At 34.1% G+C, this 23,500-nt stretch overlaps 1 long non-coding RNA gene across 1 annotated transcript in view; it reads left to right on the top strand.

The window, feature by feature from the left end:
• The window catches only part of LOC141492621 (uncharacterized), a 61,882-nt gene that overhangs the window by 16,460 nt on the left and 21,922 nt on the right, over positions 1 to 23,500 (top strand). Inside the window, exon 2 of the long non-coding RNA XR_012469989.1 lies at positions 13,965 to 14,055. This is a non-coding gene — a long non-coding RNA (uncharacterized LOC141492621). The remainder of the gene's footprint in view (positions 1 to 13,964; positions 14,056 to 23,500) is intronic.

The following is a 23,500-nucleotide window of genomic DNA, read 5'->3' as shown; positions in this document are numbered from 1 at the left end:
ATAGAAAGCTACCAAGGGTTTTTGAGTAGAGGTGGGGCACCATCAGTCCTGATAATTTTGGCAGCTCTGTTGAAGGATGGTTGACCTAAGAGGATGAAATACTGGAGGCATGAGAAATCAGTTAGGAACCCACCAGAGACAAAAGGTGGTGGGAGGGTGAGTGAAGTGGAGAGGAGGAGACAGATGCAAGAGGGAGTGCCAGGTTATATTTGGCAACCGAATGGGTGTGGAAGATTAGGGAAAAGGGAAAGCAAAGATGATGCCAAGGTTTTGAGTCCGGACAATTGGGGAGGGTGTGAGGTGGGGGTGCATCATGGACAGAAACTGGGAAGTTGAGGTGAAAAGTATATAATGTATATATTGCGTTTGATCTACCAATAGAACATAAGGTGCCTTGCAACTGGAAACAGAAAGTTAACATAGAGCCAGCCTGCTGTCATCAAAAGAGATGTGGGTTCAGAGTTAGGAATCATTCTGCTCTTTTGTAGCTGTTTACCCTTAGTTACTTAATATTTCTGAACCCCCTAGTAGCCTCAACAGTAAAATGAGAACAATAGGTTTTAGACAATATACCTCACAAGAAGGTAGTGGAAAATGAATTTTGTAAATCTTAAAACAGAAAAACATTAATTGTTATTACATCTAATTGCAGAATGTTATTTGATAAATGAAATTACTTAAGTATTTCGATATATGTGTATACACACACACACACACACACACACACACACACACACACTCACATATACATTCGTATCATTATTGAGGTGGTGATTCCTTCCAGTGTTCAGGTTGCAATTCAACATACTTTCTCTTCACATTTTATCCTTATACAAGGCCTGTTTTGATGTTAATATGTGATATGTGATGAAGACTTAGGGACTATTATACAGTCATAAAATTTGCTTATTGAAATTGTCAACACAAAAATTAGGAATAAGCAAATGATTCTTTAGTGACCTAAACAGAAAAGTAGGGAACCACCTAAAAGAATAATAGTAAAGGGTTTGGGGTACACCAAAAAAGAATGTAAACAAGGAGTTTAATTTAGTAATATGTGTTGGGCCACCTTAAGTAACATATCCTCTTAAATCAGGAAAGATGCCAGCCAAGATGAGAAGTCAATACTCAATTGAGTAATTGTCCCCAATTTAATACAGTAAGAAAAAAATTCCTTTAGAATAAAGCATGAGCAGTTTGGAGCAATTGACTGGTGCAGTGAATTAGAGTACCAATCCTAGAGTAAAAAAGACCTAAGTTGAAATCTGACCTCAGACACTTACTAGCTGTGTGACCCTTGGCAAGTCACTTAATTTTATTTGTCTCAGTTCTTCATTTTGAAAATGAACTGGAGAAGGAAGTGGCAAATAAATCTAATATCTTTGTCAGAAAACTCCAAACGGGGTCACAGTCTGACATGACTGAAACAACTAAACAACAAAAGCCTGAGCCAGTGTTAGGTAGTAATTGCAGTTCTATTGTCTTCCATTGCTTTCTCCTACAAGTACCAAACTGTCCTTCAAAAAAGAAAATTAAGGGGCGGCTATGTGGTGCAGTGGATAGAGCCTTGGCCCTGGAGTCAGGAGTAGCTGAGTTCAAATCCGGCCTCAGATACTTAATAGTTACCCAGCTGTGTGGCCTTGGGCAAGCCACTTAACCCCATTTGCCTTGCAAAAACCTAAAAAAGATTAAACTAAAACTTATATCGAAATAAAATCTTCACAAAAGACTAAGACTTATGTTTTTTGAAAAAATCTGCATTTTTGAAAAAGTGTGAACATCACAGAGAATAAAGCTAGGTTCCTAAAATATACACACTATGTTACTTAATTTAGGGGGTGAGGAAAAGTTAATAGAAAAAAAAAGAATTGATTCTGACATAGACATCAATAGGGAATTAAAAAAAATGAAGATAAGATCCTTTATCTACAGATCTGAAAGATAATTTTTTTTTCTTCTATTTTATTTATGATGTAACCTTTTAATGTAAATCATATCTTCATTTGGAGTTTATCTTGGTATATAACATGAGATATTGATCTAAAGTTAATTTCTTGTAAACTACTTTCCAAGGTTTTGTCAAATAATGGGTCCTTATTCTAGGACCTGAGATTTGGGCATTTTTCAAAGGATAGGCTGCTATAGTTCTAGATAGTGTGTAATCAATTTTTACAGTAATAGGATCAACCTCTATTCTTTTTATCAGTACCACATCATTCTGATGAGTAAATGATCAAATGAAGGATAGAGAGGATCAAAGAGTTTAGACATCGATTCTGATTACTCAAAATTAAAAAGTTTTTACACAAAATCAATGCAGTTAAAATTACAAAGGAAACAGTGAACTTGGAAAAATCTTTATATGAAGTTTCTCTGATTAAAGTCTTGTTTCCTTTTTGTTGTTGTTGTTTTTGTTTTTTTTGCAAGGCAATGGGGTTAAGTGGCTTGCCCAAGGCCACACAGCTGGGTAATTATTAAGTGTCTGAGGCCCAATTTGAACTCAGGTACTCTTGATTCCATGGCCAGTGCTCTATCCACTGTGCCACCTAGCCACCCCAAAGTTTCATTTCTAAAATAAATAAGGACTTAATTGAGATTTATAAGAAGAAGAGCAATTTTGGGGGCAGAGCCAAGTCAAGGTGCTGGGATTGGGTGGCTTGTCTAGAACCATGGGACCTGGTGCTTGCTGGGTTTCTGGGGTGGCATTGGGGTCGTCTTGGCCCCAGGGTCGGTGCTTTGTCCGCTGTACTACTCAGCTGCCCTACAGCACATTTTGGAAGAGGGATGGGGTGAAGGGAGAGAGAGAATATAGTATATGGTAGTGGGGAGGAATGGATGGAGGGAGTTACAGTCAGCAGCAGCAACTGTGGAAAAGTATGGAGGTGGCTTCTGTGATGGTCTTATGATGAAGAATGCAATCCACCCGAGACAGAGCTGATGGTATCAGAACACAGTCTGAAACATTTTTTTTCTCTTTCTTTTACCTTATTTCTCATGAGGTTCTATATTTTTGTGGGGGAGGGGTATTATGTTTTCTCTTAAACAATAATATTTTAGCAATGTATGAAGAATTGTGGAATTTGAACAGAGACCAAAGACTATTATCTTTAAGATATGATTTCTCTCTCATCACATTCAACTTGGATCAATGTATACCATGGAAATAATGTAAAGAATAGGACTGCCTTCTGTGGGGAGTGGGGGGGGGGGGAGCCAGATTGGGGGAAAGGTGGAATTCAAAATAAATAAATTTAAAAACAAAAAATATATAAAGAAGAAGAGCAATTTTCTTATTGATAGGTGATCAAAGTATATGGAAAGACAATTATCAAAGTACGAAATCTAAGTTATCAACATCCATGTGAAATATGTTCCAAATTACTTCTGATGAAATGGATAGTTTTTTCCTGAAATTAGGGAAAATTTATACCAACTGATGAAGTGAAGAGAAATCAGAGTTATCTATACTATAACAACATTTTAAAGATAGCTTTGAAAACTTTCGGAATTAATTATGATTCCTGAGGATTGATGATGAACCATATTCCTGACCTCTAAACAAAACAGTGATAGATTTAACTTGCAAACTAAGATTATGTTTTTGCATATAGACAATGTGAGTATTTGTTTTGCTTGACAAGGATTTTGTTTTCTTTCAGTTTGGAGATGAAGAGAGATGAGAGAGAGATAGTGGATTTAAGGAAGAAAATATATAATTATAGAGAACTTAAACATAATCCTTCAAAGACATGTAAGGAAAAAAAGAATATAAAGCTTATCAAACCAAGATTCTTCCTAAAAAGGAAATCATTGTGAGACTGGAAGGATAACATAAAGATTCATTAGATCAGGCTTGTCTATGGGCCAGTGAACAGATATTATATGCTCTCAAGAATCAGAAAGGTGAACTTAAGAAGTTACTAAAGCTAAGAGTCACTCCCCCCCCCAAGAAAATTAAAATTATACAGAGCATCAGACTGAGATAAGATAAAACATGAGATTAAAAATGTTGATCAAAATATGCTATTTAACAATCTGAATTTAGTTTAGAAGTAAAATTAAAACAACTTACATAGCTTCAACATTTTTGAGTAAGATATCTAGGAGACTAAAAAAAAATCACAGTATATTCCTCCATAATGCACGTTAGCATATTTAAAGAATGTCTGAGAAGGGCTAAGCATATTAACTACTCATATAGTAGGTATTTAGTAAATGATTAATCTTAACTGTTAAATATTCACTATTTCATCAATAAAATATCTTGGAATAAATAAGTTGGTTTTTTTAAAGAACATATTAGAGTTTTTTGGTACATTGCTATAAAAACAAAAGCTGTGTTGTCTTTCATTAAATGGAACCCTAACACCTGTTCTTTAACTTACCTTATTTTGTTTAGTTAATACAGTTTTCAAATAAAGTAATTGAACATATGTACAGTTTCAGCCATAAAATATTTACATCTTTCCATTTCACTAATGATAGTGCAACAAGCAGTGATTTATATGTTCAAAAAGAGAGATGATGTTATCACAAATAATGTGGTAAGCACATCTGCTTGCACAAAGGGTTGAGAAATTGATAGGATAGAAATATGACCCATAACTCCCTACTCATATGTACTAATCCTTTCTATTATTTCCAGTAAACTATCATCACTATGCCAGTACAGAACTAAAATAACATTCCAATTAAGAAATATGAACATTGATTCAAGTTCGAGCCATATATATCAACTTCTAGATTTCAACCCTAAAAGTCTATATGCTTTTCTAAATTAGAAAGTATCTAATAAAAAGTCTTAAATTTGCATATTACTTCATATTTTTCCAAGTGCTTATACACCTGTTATTTCAACCTCAAAGGAATGTTATCATTCATATAATCCAGAATGGTACTCTTGATTAATTATTACTCTTTGGGATGAAAAAAATAGACTTGGAACATGATTGGAAGAGGGCAATAAGGATGTTGAGACAACTGGAGGACTTGTCATATAAGGAATGATCGAAGGAAGGAGAGATGCTTATATCCTAGAAAAGAGAAGATTTGAAGGAGCTGGGAGAGGAACATGAAAGTTGTCTTCAAGAATCTGAAGGATTTCCATGAAGAAGAAAGAATGGATATGACTCAAAGTTGCCAAAGAAAGAATGATTACATATACATATACATATACATATACATATACATATACATATACATATACATATACATATACATATACATATACATATACATATATTCATATTTTTATGGTAGCAAAGTGGGTGCCCATATTTTGGAGCATAACTGAATAAACTGTGATCTATTATTATGCCATAAGAAATGGCAAATATGACAAGCTTGGAAAAAGTGTGGGAGGGCCTGTGTGAATTGCTGCAGAGCACTTTTAGTAGAACCAAAAGATATTTGTATAAAGATATTTATAGTAATATTAAATGTGAATCTTTATAAAGAAATATAAATATATCTATACATACCTTACAATAATACAAAGGAAAACAACATTAAAATGTATTGGAAATTCAGATCAATAGTTTTCAAATTTGACTCCCAAAGGTCTAATGATGAAATTTATATCCTTTGTCTATGTAGAGACAGTAGAATGAGACCATTATTGCCATATATGGCATATCTTTGTTTTTATATTGACTGTATTTAATTATTGAAAGTGTTCCATGTTGGAAAATTCAGACAGAAAATTAAATATTTTTTAAATTAGAGGGTTTTTTTTAAAAAAAACATTGTTTTCAGGGAGATATAAGGAAGGAAAGTCTTAACAATTAGATGTCCACAAATGAAATGGATGACCATGGGAAGATCTCACCTCAACTTCACATGGAAACTCAGTGCCTACCTCTCAGGAATATTGTTGAGAGAATTCCTTTTTAGATACAGGTTGGACTAGATGAATTTTTTAGGTCTCTTCCAAATCTTTGATTCCAGGACTTGATCTACATACTTAAACACGTGTCTCTTCTTCTTGATCCCCAGATTTCTATACTCCTCTTTTCTCTCTAATGGATTTGATGGTTCAAGCTATCATTCACTTCCTTGAAATCTCCACTGCTACATCTTTGGCAAGCTTCAGGGTTACATCTTTCGTTGCCCATAGAAGGACATTTTCATCTAAATATCCTCTTTGTGTCTCAGGCTCAACATGTCCAAATCAGGGTGGCTTATTTCCTCCTTTAAAAAAATTTTCTCCGGACCTCACTATTTAACGTTTTCCCTATCCATTAAAATTAATTAACAAGTCCAATTGATTCTTCCTCTGCAATATCTTTTATATCCATTCTCTCCTCCCATTCTCATAGTTAAAATGCTAATTATAGGCATGCAGTAAGAGATCTCTTCCTTTACTCTCCATTATATCCAGACTAATCTTCCTGATTAAAAATCCTTTAATCCTTCCCCATTTCTGATTAAGTAAGATTCAAACTCCTTAACATGGCATTCAAGACCTCTGACAAGCTTCTTTCAACTTTATCTGGTCTCTCTCTATCCACTCTGTACTACAATTGCACTGGGCTTGCCACTATCATCAGTTGATGCCCCGCATATTAGTACCAGTGCTTTTACTTAGGCTGTTCCCTGGAATGCCCTTCTCCTTTCTTTTCTGTCATTCAGTCTTAAAAGCCCAACCCAAATACCACCTCTTCCATGATATATTCTCTGTCATGGCTGCATGGCATTTCATATCTTCTGGTCTTAAGTATTTCTTTTTTTTTTAGGATTTTGCAAGGCAATGGGGTTAAGTGGCTTGCCCAAGGCCACACAGCTAGGTAATTATTAAGTGTCTGAGGCCAGACTTGAACTCAGGTACTCCTGACTCCAGGGCCGGTGCTCTATCCACTGCACCACCTAGCCGCCCCAGGTCTTAAGTATTTCTTATATATTACTTGGTTTCTCAGTTTTTTCTATTGGCATCATGCCTCTGTACTAAATAGAAGTTTTATGAAGGCAGGGACCATTCCCTATATCATCTTTGCCTATATTGCTTCATCCTTCAGGTTGAAGTTTGCCTATGGAGGGTAAACAAAATTTTTAAAGACAAAAAAGCAATTCCTGTTAAGCTCCTGGAGCTTTAGCATTTGTCATAATGCCTCACCCACAACAGATGCCCAACAACTCTGTTAAATTGAACAGAAATGTTTTAGAAGAAAAAAGTGGAAGTTTATTTGTTTATCTTGTAGTGAATTGATAAGGAATATTTTCTTTTAATTTAATACTCTCCTACTGGTTTTTTAGTCAATTTCATATATAGTCCACATATTCCTTCCACTCCAGTTTTACATATATATATATATATACAGGAAATATTTTATTTCATTTATTTATTTATTTATTTTACCAACCGCATGCAACAGCAGTATTCAACAATCATTTTTTTTTTACTAGGTTTTGAGTTTTACATTTTTCTCTCTCCCTCTCTTCCTTCCTTCCTTTCCCTGACAGAATTCAATCTAATATAGACTATACATGTATAACTATGCTAAACACAGATACATATTAATCATGTTGTGAAAGAAGAATCAAATCTAATTGGAAAAAAAAATAATACCTAAGACAACTTTAAAAAAATTGGAGACCAGTAAGCTTTCGTCTTTATTTAAACTCCACAGTTCCTTCTCTGGATATGGATAGTATTTTCCATCACAAATCTTTTAGAATTGTCTCTGATTATTTTGCTGTTGAAATGCACAAGTCCATCATAGTTGATCATCACTCACTGTAGCTGTTAGTGTGGTTAATGTTCTTCTGGTTATGCGCACTTCACTCAGCATCCATCCATTCATGCAAGTCTTTCTAGGCTTTTTCTAGGCTCTTTCCCATCCCTTGTGATTTCTTATAGAACAATGGTGTTCCATTACAATAATACATCACAATTTGTTCAGCCATTCCCCATTTGATGGGCATTGCCTCAATTTCTAATTCTTTGCCACTACCAAAAGAGATGCTATAGATATTTTTATATATGTAAGGTTTTTTTACCCTTTTTGTGATCTCTTTGATAGTGGTATTGCTGGATCAAAAGTTATGTATAATTTTATTGCCCTTTGGGCATAATCCTAAATTGCTTTCTAGAAAAGTTGGATCAGTTCTCAATTCTCTCCATCATTGATCATTTTCCTTTTTTAGTCATAATGGCCAATCTGAAAGGTGGTACCTCAGAGTTGTTATCTCTAATCAATAATGATTTAGAGCATTTTCCATATGACCATAGATAATTTTAATTTCTTTATGTGAGAATTGCCTGTTTATATCCTTTTGCCATTATTTGTCTCAATTCTCTATCTATTTTAGAAATGAGTCCTTTATCAGAAACACTAGTTGTAAAAGTTGTTTTCCAACTTACTGCCTTCCTTTTAATTTTGTTTGCATTGGTTTATTTGTACAAAAACTTTTCAGTTTAATGTAATTAAAATGATTCATTTTGCATTTTATAATGTTTTCTCTCTTCTTTGGTCCTAACTGTTCCTCTTTCCATAGATCTGATGATAAATTATTCCTTGTTCTTCTAATTGACTTGTGATATTACCTTTTATATCTAAATCCTAGTACCAAACAATTTTGATGGCTGATGCTTTATAATATGATTTTAGATCTGGTATGACTAGGACTCCTTCCTTTGCATTTTTTCACTAATTCCCTTGGTATTATTGACCTTTTGTTGCTCCATATTAATTTAGTTACTATTTTTTTTCAGTCTCAATAACATAATTTTTTTGCAAGTTTGATTGGTATGGCACTGAATAAGCAATTTAATTTAGGCAGAATTGTCATTTTTATGTTCGGTCTACCTATGAACAATTGACATTTGGCCAGTTATTTGAATCTGCTTTTATTTGTGTGAAGAGTGTTTTATAGTTGTTTGCAAAGACCTTCTGATTCTGCCTTGGCAGGTATTTTATGTTGTCTACAGTTACCTTTAAATATAATTTCTCTTTCTATCTCTTGTTACTGTGTCTCATTAGTAACATATAGAAATGATGATTTATGTGAGTTTATTTTATATCTTGCAACTTTGCTAAAGTTGTTAATAGATTTTTAGATGATTTTCTAGGGGTTCTCTAAGTGTACCTTCATATCATCTGTAAAATTCCTTCAATTTCTTTTTCTTCTCTTATTGCTTAAGATAACATTTCTATTACACTTTTAAACAATAGAGGTGATAATGAGTCATACTTCTTTCACCCCCTGATCTTATTGGGAATGCTTCAAATTTATCCCCATTACATATAATGTTTGTTGATGATTTTAGATAGATACTGCTTATCATTTTAAGGGACTCCATTCCTATCCTCTCTAGTGTTTTTAATAGAAATGAGTGCTACATTTTGTCAAAAACTTTTTCAGTATCTATTGAAATAATCATATGATTTCTGTTAGGTTTGCTATTTTGGGGGCTTTTTTAGCGTTTTTTGCAAGGCAATGAGATTAAGTGGCTTGCCCAAGGCCACATAGCTAGGTAAATATTAAGTGTCTGAGGCCAGGTTTGAACTCAGGTACTCCTGACTCCAGGGCCAGTTCTCTATCCACTGCTCCACCTAGCCTCCCCAATTCCCTTGATAATCTTGAACTTTTGTTGCTTCAGATGAATTTTGTTGCTATTTTTTATAGCTCTGTAAAATAGTTTTTCGTAGTTTAGTGATATGAAATTTGAATAAGTAATTTATTTTTGGTAGAATTGTCATTTTTATTATGTTAGCTTGGTCTAACCTTGAACAAGTGCTATTTTCCCAATTGTTTAGATTTAACCTTAGTTGTGTGAAATGTATTTTGTAATTGTGATCATGTAATTGGGGGTTTTTTCAATTGCAGGGCCAATTCATTGATCTCTCCTTTCTCTGTTTTTTCAAGTAAGCATTTAATCTATAGTATTTCTCCAAATAACTGCTTTGTATATATCCCACAAATTTGGGTGTGTGGTCTCCTTATTGTCTTTGTCTTGGATGAAATTATTAATTATTTCTATAATTTGTTATTTGATTCAGTCATTCTTTGAAATTAGGTAATTTAGTTTCCAATTGATTTTACATCTATCTCTCCATGATCTTTTACTGCAAGTGATTTTTATTGCATAATGATCTGAAATTTGATACATTTAATATTTCTGCTTTTCTTCATTTGATTATGAGTTTTTGTGTAATTGCCATGTACTGTAGAAATAACGGTATATTACCTACTATCCCAATTCAATTTCCTCCAATCATTTCTAACTTTTCTAACATTCTATTCACTTTCTTAACTTCCTTCTTGTTTATTTTATGTTAAATTTACCTAATTCTGAAAGAGGGATATTGAAGTCCCCCACCAGTATAGTTTTGCTGTCCATGTCTTCTTGTAACTCATTTACCTTTTCCTATAAGAATTTGGATGCTATACAGCTTGGTGTATACATGTTTAGTATTCAAATTATGTCATTGCCTATAGTTCATTTTAGGAATATGTAGTTTCCTTCCTTATCCCTTTTAATGAGATCTATTTTTGAAATTGCTTTGTCTGAAATAAGGATCGCTACCCCTTTTTTCACTTCAGCTAAAGCATAATATATTCTTCTCCAGCCTTTTACATTTTCTCTATACCAATCCAAATTCTTAGTTAAAAAGTTAAATGATTTACAGGAAGACATAAACAGCAAAACTATACTAGTGGAGGACCCTTAACCTCACTCTCTGAGAATTAGGTAAATTTAATCATAAAATAAATGAGAAGGAAGTTTTTTAAAATTTATTTTAAGTCAATGTGTTTAAGTGATTTACCCAAGGTTACATAGGTAGGTAATTTTAAGTGTCTGAGGCCAGATTTGAACTCAGGTCCTTCTGACTCCAGGATTGGTGCTCTATCTATTGTACCACCTAGCTGCCCCAAAGAAGGAAATTAAGGAGGTGAATAGAATGTTATAAAAGTTAGATATAATAGACCTCTATGTATCTCTCTATTTCAAATGTATTTCTTGTAATCAGCATATTGTAGGATTCTGGTTTTTAATCCAATCTGCGATCTGCTTCTGTTTTATGGAAAGTTCATCCCATTCACATTCACAGCTATAATTACTAATTCAATCTCCAGTCTGTCTCCCCTTCTATCAGTCATCTTTGCTTTTCTTCCCTCTTTCCCTTTTCCTCTTCTTCCTTCCCTTCCTTTTATCAGTTCCTCCTTTCCTCCCCCCCCTTCTAATACTTGAAAGGTAAGATAATTTTTTTTAGATTCAAGGCAATGGGGTTAAGTGGCTTGCCCAAGGTCACATGGCTAGGTAATTATTAAGTGTTTGAGGTCATATTTGAACCCAGGTACTCCTGACTCCAAGTCCGGTGCTCTATTAACTATGCCACCTAGCTGCCCTGTAAGATAAATTTCTAAACCCAAATGACTGTATGTGTTATTCCTTCTTTGAGCCAAATCCAATGAGAGGATAATTCAAGTAGTTCCCACCTCTTCCATTTCTTTCCCTCTGTTACAATAGGACCTTTGCACCTCTTCACATTATGTAATTTAATCCATTCTGCCTCCCCTTCCCCCATGTCATTATAATCTCCCCTTTTTAATGTCTTAATTTTTTAAAAAAAATCATTCCATAAAGATCAACTTATATTCATATCTTTAGTTTAAGATTACTCCCTCCAATGGAGTTATGATTCTCAAGAGTTATGAGAATCTTCCTCCCGGGTAAGGATATTACCAGTTTAAACTTACTGAATGGTACTGGGTACCATTTCATGTATCTCTTGAGTTTCCTGTTTGAAGATCAAATTTTCTGTTCCACTCTGATCTTTTCATCCAGAAAGTTTGGATTTTGTTAAATATCCATCTTTCTCCCTGAAAGAGTATGCTCAGTTTTGCTGAGTAGTTGAGTCTTGGTTGTAATCCAAGCTCACTTAACCTCCAGAATATTGTATTTCAATCCCTTAAATCCTTTAATGTTGATGCAGCCAGGTCTTGTATAATCCTGACTGTGACTCCTCAGTATATGAATTGATTCTTTCTGGCCAGTTTGAAGGATTTTCTCTTTGATCTGATAATTCTAGAGTATGGCTACAATATTCCTTGGAATTTTCATTTTAAGGTCCCTTTGAGGAGGTTATGGGTAGATTCTTTCAATTATTATTTTGCCCTTGAGTTCTAGGATATTAGGTCAGTTTTCTTTAACAATTTGAAGAAGAATGTTATCCATTCTCTTTTTTTGATCATGGCTTTCAGGGAGTCCAGTAATTCTTAAATTATCTTTCTTAGATCTATTTTCCAGGTCAATTGTTTTACTGGTGAGGTATTTTACATTTTTTTCTGTTTTTTTTCATTTTTTTCATTTTGTTTAACAGATTCTTGGTGTCTCATGGAGTCATTAGCTTCCACTAATACCAGCCTATTTTTTAAGGAGGCATTTTCTTCAATTAATTTTGTTTCTCTTTTTCCCTTAGGTCAATTCTGGTTTATTTATTTATTGCAATGGGGTTAAATGACTTGCCCAGGGTCACAGAGCTAGGCAATTATTAAGTGTCTGAGATCCAATTTGAACTCAGGTCCTCCTGACTCCAGGGCCAATGCTCTCCATTGTGCCACCTAGCTGCCCCTCAATTCTCTTTTTAAAGGAGCTGTAATTTTTTTATTTGCCCAATTGTATTTTGAAGGAATTATTTTCTTTCATTTTCTCAATTGTATTTTTAAAGGATTTGTTTTCTTCTGTCATTTTTTGTGGCAAGATGTTAATTTTCTCTTGTATTTCTTTTCCTAATTTTTTCCATTTGATTTTTAAAATCCTTTCTAAGCTCTTCTAAGAAATCTTTCTGGGTTGGAGACCAATTCATATTCTCCTCTGAAGCTTCACATGTAGCACCCCTTTTTCCCTCTTTTTTTGAAATAGTACTTTGTCCAGCCTTATCTCTAAAGTAACTTTCAGTAGAACCTGCTTTTCTCTGACCTTTCTTATTCATCTTGGGATTTGTTACCTATTCCAAGGGCCTTTCTCACAGACCTTCAGTGATGAGAACCTTATGGGCCCTGGGTCTGTGGATGTTACTCCAGGGTGTTGCTCAGTGGACGAACTAGTAAGGAACACCAGAGGCTCTCTGTCTGAATAGTCAGCACTGGGAATGTCAGCCACCTCCTCCCTGGGTTGTATGCCCAGGGAATGCCAGGCCCTCCTTTCTGGGAACATTAAGGACTCACCATCTGCGTCAGGAAGTCCAGACCAGGAGCCAGCTGAATGAGAGTCTAGGGCACCTGTGCTAGAGCTCTCCCAGCCCACCTACCTTGCAGCCCAAACTGCAAAAGCTGAGGATCTGAGAATCATTCCTGCCTTGTCCTGCTGCTGGGGCTCTGGGTCTCTGCTCTCTGTCCTGGACACAGTCACATCACCTTGCAACAGACCTTGCTGGAAGATGTTCCACTCTCCACTTGGGTGGGTTCTGCTGTGACAAAATCTCTTAAGAGACTTGATTCATGTCATTTCTGAGGGAAACCCAGGAGAACTTAACAAAGTTCCTGACTTCTCTCCATCATCCTGACCAGATGTCAATAAGGGATTTTTAAAATTTTAGAGATAAAATATGCTGGACATAACTAGGAAAAATTCCTAATTTACAAGCCAAAACTGTACAAATGTTCTATTTTTAACAATAAGATTATTACATACATAAAAATCTTCTCTGGGACAGTCTTTTCTTACAATGTATGTTAATGATTGTTAGAAGTTCCAGGTGATCTACAGCTGGACCTCAAGTCTGTTTTCAACATTAGGTCATTTTCTAAGCTAGGAAGAGAACATCCCCTCAGATGTCATTGTATAAACCAGAGCCAAAGACACTTGAAGGTTCTTCTCTTCTTGCTAAAAAAGGTTTCTTTAGGGATTGAGGCCTCTTACTGTGATGTACCATGGAATTTCTAGCTAAAGTTGATAACAAGTGCATATTAAAAGATGGTAAATAGGCCTAACTTGTCTGACTGAAGTCTTCTGCTTTCAGCTGCTGAATGCCTTTTGTGAACTTCACACATCTGAGAAACATAAAGGAGGACTTGTCAAAACTGTCCAGGATGATTCTGGAAGATCTCCAGGTAAGGAGATTCCCAAGATCTCTGAGCCACCCATTCTGTATTTTCATTTGTATTGTTGAAAAATCATTATTTCTCAAATCCCTTGTGCTGAATTTTACTGCCATATGGTCTCATTCATTTTTTAATCGAAATTTTATTTAGCTTTTCCAATTACATGCAAAGCTAATTTTCAGCATCCATCTACTTGCAAAGTTTATGAGCACTACATTTTTATGCTACCCTGCCTTCCCTCCCCTCTCCCCAAAATGGCAAAAAATGTGGTAAAAGTTGTATATGTTCAATCATGTTTAACATATTTCCATATTAGTCATGTTGTAAAAGAAGAATTAGAATGGGGGGGGAGAGAACCATAAGAAAGAAAGGAAAAACCTAAAAGAAGTTATAAAAAATGAATATAGTACACTTACTTCTGCATTAAGAATCCATAATTTGTGACGGCTTAGGTGGCACAGTGGATAGAGCACTGGCCCTGGAGTCAGGAGTGCCTGTGTTCAAATCCAGCCTCAGACATTTAATAATGACCTAGCTGTGTGGCCTTGGACAAGCCACTTAACCCCCATTGCCTTGCAAAATCTAAAAAAGAATCCATAAATTTTTCTCTGGATATGGATGACAGCAGTTTTCTTAACATGTCTCTCGGTATTGTCCTTGATCACTGAACTGCTTAGAGGAGTTGAGTCCATCATAGTTGATCATCTCACAATGTTGCTGTTAATGTGTACAATGTTCTCTTAGCTCTTCTCAGCTCACTAAAGATAGTTCATGTAAGTCTTTCCATGCTTCTCTAATGTCTGGTCACTCATGAATTTTTACAAAACATAGTACCTCATAGCATTCATATACAAGAACTTGTTCAACCATTCCCCAGTTGATGGGTATCATTTCAGTTTCCAATTCTTTGCTGTTATGAAAAGAACTGCTATAAATATTTTGTGGAACTTTTCTCATTTTTTTATGATCTCTTTGGGATACAGACTTAGTGGTGGTATTACTGTATCAAAGGGTTTGCCCAATTTCATTGCCCTTTGAGAACAGTTCCAAATTGGTCCCGGAATGGCTAGATCAGTTCACAATTCTACCAACAATCACTAGTATCCCAATTTTCCTACCTCCTCTCCAGCTTTCATCATTTTTCTTTTTAGTCATCTTAGCCAATTTAATAGGTGTGAGGTGGTATCTCATAGTTGTTTTAATTTGCATATCTCTTATAAATAATGATTTGGAGCATTTTTATATAGCTATCAGTAACTTTTATTTCTTCATCTGAAAACTGCCTGTTCATATTGTTTGAACATTTATCAAATGGGGAATGACTTGTGATCTTATAAATGTGATTCATTTCTCTATGTAGTTTAGAAATGAGTCCTTTATCAGAAACATTAGCTGTAAAAATTGTTTTGGCTTTCTGCATTCCTTCTAATCTTGGCTGAATTAGTTTTATTTCTGAAAAACCTTTTTAATTTAAAATTGTCAAAAATCATTCATTTTGCAATTTATAATGTTTTCTAGTTCTTGCTTGGACATAAACTCCCCCCCCCCCCAAATAGATCTGACAGAGTATTTCTTGTTCTTTTAATTGGTCTATGGTCTCACCCTTTGTATCTAAATTTGGTACCCATTTTGACCTTATCTTGGAATTGGGTATGAGATGTGGGTCTATGCCTAATTTTTGCCATACTATTTTCCATTTTTCCCAGCAGTTTTTGTCAAATAGTTAGTGCTTATCCCAGAAATTAGTGTCTTTAGGTTTATCAAACAGTATTTTACTCTAGTCATTTACTACTCTTTCTTTTGTACTTAATCTAATCCATTGATCCATTACTCTGTTTCTTAGCCAGTACCAGACAGCTTTGATGATTGTCACTTGATAATATCATTTTAGCTCTGGTGCACCTTCCTTTTCATTTTTTTCATCAATTCCCTTGATATTTTTACCCTTTTGTTGCTCCAAATGAATGTCACTTTTTTCCCTAGCTCTATAAAATGATTTTGGTAGTTTGATTGGTATGGATCTAAATAAGTAATTTAATTGGGTTAAATTTTTATTATATTAGCTTGGTTTAAGCATGAGAAATTGGTATTTTTCCAGTTGTCGAGGTCTGAATTTACTTGTCTGTAATGTGTTTTGTAATTGTGTTCATTATACTTTCTGAGTTTGACTTGGGAGTTAGATTCACAAGTATTTTATGTTGTCTGTTATTTTAAATGGAATTTCTCTTTCTAACTCTTGCTCTTGAGTTTTATTGGTCATATATAGAAATGCTGATGATTTATGTGGGTTTATTTTATATCCTGTTACTTTTCTGAAGTTATTCTTTGTTTCAAGTAGTTTTTCAACTGATTTTCTAGGGTTCTCTAAGCCTACCATCATATGCCGATTTTAATTCCTTTGATTTCTTTTTCTTCTCTTAATGCTAAAGCTAACATTTCTAGTATAATATTGAATAGTAGTGAAATTAGACATCTTTGTTTTACCCTGGTTTTACTGGAAATGCTGCTAGTTTATCCCCATTATATATGATGCTTGCTGATAATTTTAAATAGATATTGCTTATCATTTTAAGGGAAATTTCATTTATTTCTATACTCTCTAGTGTTTTTAAAAATAATAATGTGTGCTGTATTTTGTCAAAGACTTTTTCAGCATCTAGTGAGATAATTAATGATTTCTGTTAATTTTGTTATTGATATAGCCGATTATGTTGATTGTTTCCTTAATTCATGCTTATCTTGTATAAATTGTACCTGAACATGGTGTATTATTCTAGTTTTCTTTGTCTGTTTTGACTTTTTCTGGTTTAAGTATCAGTACTATATTGCTCTCATTAAAAGAAATTTGGCAAAACTCCTCCTATTTGTTTAGATAGTTTATATAGAATTGGAATTAATTGTTCCTTAAATGTTGGGTAGCATTCTCTTGTAAATCCATCTGGCCCTCAAGATTTCTTCCTTAAGGAGTTTAAAGAGTTTTTCTTAAATGGGATTTTAAAAGTATTTTATTTCCTTTTTTTTTAATCTGGGTAGCTTATATTTATACATACTCATCCATTCAATTACATTTACAAATTTTTTGACATACAGTTGGGCAAAATAGCTCTAAATTTATTCTTATATGCATTTAAAGTTATGCAATTTCTCCTAAAACTGTTTTGGCTGCATCCCACAATAACATCTCATTGTTATCATTGTCTTTGTTGAAATTGTTGATTATTTCTATGATTTGTTGTTTGATCTACTCATACTTTAAAATTAGGTTATTTAGTTTCCAATTAATTTTTAGGTTACTTTTCCATGGCTCTTTATTTCATATAATTTTTATTTTATATGGATCTGATCTGAAAAAGTATGCACTTAATATTTCTGCCTTTCTGCATTTGATTGTGAGGTTTTTTGTGCCCTAATATATGATCAATTTTTGTGTAGGTGCCATGTATTGCAGAGAAAAAGGTATTTTCCTTTTTATCCTCATTCAGTTTTCTCCAGAGTTCTATCATATCTAAATTTACTGACCTTCTATTCACCTTCTTAACTTTCTTCTTGTTTATTTTGTGATTAGATTTATCTAGTTCTGAAAGAAGGAAGTTGAGATCCCCCACCAGTATAGTTTTGCTGTCTATGTGTTCCTGTAATTTGTTTAGCTTCTCCTCTAAGAATTTGGATGCTATACCACTATCAAGTATTTAATATATATTTAATGATGACATTACTTCATTACCTATGGTACCTTTTAAGATGATGTAGTTTCCTTCCTTATCCCTTTTAATGAGAGCAATTCTGGTTTTTGCTTTGTCTGAAATCAGGATAGCTACTCCAGCTATTGTTTTTACTTCTGCTGAAGCATACAACATTCTGCTCCAGCCTTTTACCTTTACCCTGTGTGTGTATCTCTCTGCTTCAAAAGTATTTCTTGTAAAACAATATACTCTGCTATCCACTTCCATTATATGGGAGAGCTTATCCCATTCACATATACAGTTATGATACAACTCTGTATGTCTCTCCATGCTATCTTTCTCCATTTATACTTTTCTCTTTCCTTTCCCCTTATCCCTTCACACCAATATTTTGTTTCCAACTTCTCTCTCTTGGTCAGCCCTTTCTTTCTATCATCATTTTCTTTCTTTCTACCTTTCCCCTTTAATTTTTCTTTTTAACTTCAACTTTATCTTTACTTTAATTTTCACCATCCCTTTTGTCAGCCCACTTCTTCCCCTTCTTTTCCCTTTCTTCCCCTACTTCCTTGAAGGGTAAGCTAAGTTTTTAAACCCAATTGGGAATATATGTTATTTCTTCTTTAGGCCAAGTCTGTTGAGAGTAAGTTTTACTAAGCGTGCACACACTCTCTTCTTTCTCTCTGATAAAATGGGTCTTTGTGCCTCTTCATGTGATGTTATTTATCCTCTAATGGCTAGCCTTATCTTAATATTATACTTCTTTTCATGTCCTGATTTGTTTTCATTTTGTTTGTTTATCTTTTACAAGGCAATGGAGTTAAGTGATTTGTCCAAGATCACACATCTAGGTAATTATTAAATGTCTGAAGCTGAATTTGAACTGAGGTCCTCCTGACTCTGGAGCTGGTGCTCTCTATCCACTGTGCCACCTAGCTGCCCCATGTCTTGATTTGTTTTAACCCTTTCTCGTATCCATAGTCCCTATGTCAAAATATACTCTTTTATGTCTCCTGATGGAAACAGAATTCTAAAGGTTGATTAATTGAATGATTGATTGATTTATAAACAACATTTCCTCATAGTCTCTTCATACCCACAGCATCTGTCCAAGTATACTCCCCTTATCTGTCCCATTACAAATACAATTCTCAAACATCATGAATATCTTCATAATAATATAACCAATTTTTACCACACCCTAACTCCAAGTACCTCTATAGAAATACAATTGCATGAACTAAAGTATCATGTAAAGCAGAATCACTTTATGATCCATTTATACCTTCCCTTCCTAAGTGTATGCCCTCTAATTGTAGCTAAAGTAACAAGGATACAAGATCATTTCATGATCTATTTATATCCAGACCTTCTAAGTTCATTCCCTCTCTCTGTCCTAATAGAAATACAACCCTTATAAGCAAAATCACTTCATGATACATTTATACCCATACCCTATAAATAAAATCCCTCCAACTATATTCATCCCTCATGAGCTAAAATATCAGCTAAAACTTCATTATTTTCATGGTCAATCTATACCCACAGCCACTCTCTAAGGATGTTTCTTTTAAATATCTGAAGAGAAATATAGTTTTCAAGAGTAACAAGTGCTGTCTTCCCAGGTAAGATGAAACCACTTTAATATTATTGACTAGTATTTTTCCCCATTTCTATTTTAATTTTTACATGTCTCTTGAGTCTTGTATGTGAAGATCAAATTTTCTGTTCAATTTTGGTCTTTTTATCAGAAAATTTTAAAATTCTTCTAATTTAATGGAAAGTCCATCTTTTCCCCTGAAAGAATATATTGCACTTTGCAGGGTGGCTGATTCTTGATTATTATCAAGGTCTTTTGTCCTCAAGATTATCATATTCTAGGCACTCTGATTATTTAATTTTGAAGCTGATAGTCCTCTATAATTCTGTCTGTGGTTTCCTTGTTATTTAAATTGCTTATTTTTGGGCTGCTTGGAGTATTTTCTCTGTTATCTGAGAATTTTGAAATTTGACTACAATATTATTTGGAGTTTTTAATTCTGGGATCTCTTTCTGGAGATGATTTATGAATTCTTTCAAGTACCATTTTGTCTTCTTGTTCTAGGATATTAGGGTAATTTTCCATGATAATTTTTGAAAAGATATTTTCTAGGCTCTTCTTTTGGTCTTGACTTTCAGGTAGGCCAATAATTCATAAATTATCTTCTCTGGATCTATTTCCCAGGTTGGTCATTTTTCCTAAGAGATGATTTACATTTTCAGTTTTTGGGTTTTATTTCATAGAATCTTGTATCTCATAGAGTCATTAGTTTCCATTTGTCTTAACAGTTGGTTAATTTTACTTTTAAATTAGTTGTTCTACTTTTTCAGTTGATTAAATTTACTTTTTGATGAGTTCATTCCTTTTCCAGTTGGTCAGTTTTACTTTTTGATGAGTTATTTTTTTCTTTTTCCAGTTCATCCTTTTTTCCTTTAAAGGAGTTGATTTCTAAAGTCATTATTTTTTGTAATTCTCCTGCATGACTCATTTTTTTTCTCCATTTTTCTTCTTCCTCTCTACTTTGGTTTTTAAAATTCCTTTTGATCTCTTCCAAGATGCTTTGGATTTGAAGGCTATTCATAAACTCCTTTGAGGGCTTCACAATAGACAATTTCTCACTACTTTCTTCTTCTGAGATGGCATTTTTCTTGTCCCTGGGCTTTTTATGATTAACACTCTTTTTTGCTTTTTTTGCTCATTTTGAGAGTTGAGCTCTGCTCAGTAGTCTCAAACTTTTTGTGCTGGGTTGGGGTCTGGACCCTGGCTCATTGCTTGCCAAGGTGTTGCCTGTGCAGTTGTTTGTTCCTGCCTTACACCCGTCTGTTGCACCAGCATTCCCATGCCTTGAACTTTGTTTTCTGAGCTGTCTGTAAAAAGTTAAATGGAAAGGGGAAAAGCACTAGTTACTGCTGGTAGTTGCACTAATGGCTTGCTGAGCCCCTAAGTGATGGCTTTCCCACTCCCCCCCCCCATGTTTGGATACAGCCCCCTTTCACCAGGTCTGATTGACCTTTACTGGAGTTGTCTCACAATAGCCTCAGTTGAGAACTTGTTTCCCTCTTCTTTTTTGTGGGATCTGTGGCTTTAGGATCTGCGTAGAGGTTTCATCTCAAGTTGTGTCAGGAAAAGCACCGGGAGCTTCCTAGTTGTGGGTTGTCATCTTGGCTCTGCCCCCAGAAGTGCCTTTCACATTCACTTTTAAAACTGAAGTATGCGTTAACTCTAGTTACCATTTTTTTTCAGGACAAGATTATACCATATCATTTATAAACCATAACAGTCTTAAAGTAGTTCTATCTCTAATAATAGTAATAATTATGATAATGATAATTAACATTTATAATGTGTTTACTATGTATCAGACACTGTGCAATGTGCTATAAAATGATTATATTTATCATCATATTATATTACATTACATTTTACTATATCATATTATATGATGTTATATTATAATCCCCACTGGAAAGATGAGGGAATTGAGACAAGGCGAGGTTAAGTGACTTAGGCTAAATTTGAATTCAAGTCTTAATGATTTCAGACCCCAACAGACCATAAAAATTTTGTCTCTTTCAACTGAAATCATATCAGACAAAAAAACTTAATAGTATTGAAATATCCTGAAATATTTCATATGAAAAATATAGAGTACATAAACTTTCAACATTACTATTATTCAAATTATATAAGCCCCTTTCCTCATTTACTAAAAGTGCAAAACTTGGGTTGTGATCTGTTGTATCTTTAATACATTCAATCCAAATAAAAGTGTTTTTCAAGGATCTTCAAACTACTTTCCAATTAGTCTCAGTACCTTGCTATATTTGTCAGTGAGATAGTTCAAATGATAAGAAGGTATAGTTTGCATTACACTTTAATAGCATATGTCAAATACAAAGAGGACTGCAAGTAATGGCATCACAACTCCTATATTTTATCAGTCTAAGTACAAAATTTGATAATCATTCAGATTGCACAGATTGGTATTTAAATTGGAATGTCTAAAATAACTTTACTAACAACTTTAATTATATTTCAATTAATGTGGATGGCATCTTATTTGGTTCATTTTCCATTACTAATGGAGTGAAGCCAGATTGTTATAATTGTTTCAGGTCTATTTAATCTATTTAATGAAGCCATACTTAACAATACACCAGGAGACCTATCTGGGATTGTCTCAACTTGTTAAGAAGCCTTCAGAGAGAAGCTAATTTTTTGTCCCTATATGGTCAAAGCTGTAACTTTGAAGCAATGACACGAATTCATAAAATGATAAACTTAGGACTAAATGTGCACAATACAAAAATACAGGTAGGAAAGCTGCCATACAAACAACATATTAATCACAAACCATAAGAAATGTATTTATATAAATTTTTAAACCTATATGAAAATAATACTCATATTTATCAGATTATTGCCTTTTAATTCCTATTAACAAGTACTGAACCTTAGAAAGGGAGCAAGTTAGGTTATGGCTTTGTGCAACCTATTTACAAATGTATCTGACACTAACCTCTAGTTTACATCTTGTTCACACAAAATTATTCATCCAGGAGCCTAGAATAAGGAAAATGACCTGTGTTTGGCAGGATCTCTTGATAGCTTTAGACAACTTCATCCAAAATTGTTTTTCCAAAATATGGTTGATGTAACTTCATATTTTAAGTCTTATTCTCTCCCCTTAAGTCAGCAGGTGATCTCTTAATTCTCTGATTGAAACTGTCCTGATAATTTCTCACTATCTTTATTTTCTCCTTCCCCTTTCTCAGGAAATGTGAATTAACCTTTGCCTTCGGCTTGTGTCTGTGAACCCAGTTCTTTACACTTCAGTCAGTACTTTGATCCATTAATCAATTTCTCTCCTGAATGCATTTCAGACTCTTCCTGTCAACTGATCTCTTCCCAACTGCCTTTACATATATTCATCCAATCCTGGTGGGAAAACAACAACCAAAAACCCCCATCCTTTCATGGATGTTTCTATCCTGTTCAACCACTGTCCTATCTGACTTTTCCCTAACTGCCCAACTTCTTGAGAAACTTCTCAAGTGGTCTACACACAATTAAGCATTTAATCGACAAATATTTATTCTTAATTAACAGTTAGCCCAGCAATGTGCTGGGTGCTTGGAGAGACAAGTACAAAGAATGAAGCAATTTTTATTTGTAAGAACATCTCTAAATATATACAAAATAAAGTGGATAAATGCAAATATATATATACATAGTAGTTAAATACTACGTACTTTGAGAGGTAAGGCACTAACAGTTCCAGAATTTTGAAAATCTTCATATATAAAATTATGTTTGAGCTGTTTCCACCTCCTCACTACCAAGTTTAACTGTTTGTAATCTGGCATTTATTTCCACTATCTTACTGTAACTACATTCAATCCTTGTCAGTCTTCTCTGCAACTTTAGACATTTCCCTGCTTCTCCCCGCCACCCCAGATATCCTATTATTGGAGACACAACTTTGGAGACTTTGGAGAGACACAACACTTTGCTCTACATAGCTGAACTATTTCTTCTATAATCTAATTTAATAATTCTTCTTCCTCAAAATGATTTCTTAAAATTGATGTCACCAATCTTATTTCTCTCTCTCTACTCTCTCCCTTAGCAATTTTGATCACATTTATAGCCTCAACCATCATCCTCAAAACAAATTGCTTATCTCTAGTTATCATTTTACTTTTTAGCTCTCAAATTGTATCTCTTCTTGGAT

Source organism: Macrotis lagotis, chromosome 7, assembly GCF_037893015.1.
Source record: "Macrotis lagotis isolate mMagLag1 chromosome 7, bilby.v1.9.chrom.fasta, whole genome shotgun sequence".
NCBI lineage: Eukaryota > Metazoa > Chordata > Mammalia > Peramelemorphia > Peramelidae > Macrotis > Macrotis lagotis.
The sequence above is the reverse complement of the archived record's forward strand: the minus strand, read 5'-3'. Positions and strand labels throughout refer to the sequence as shown.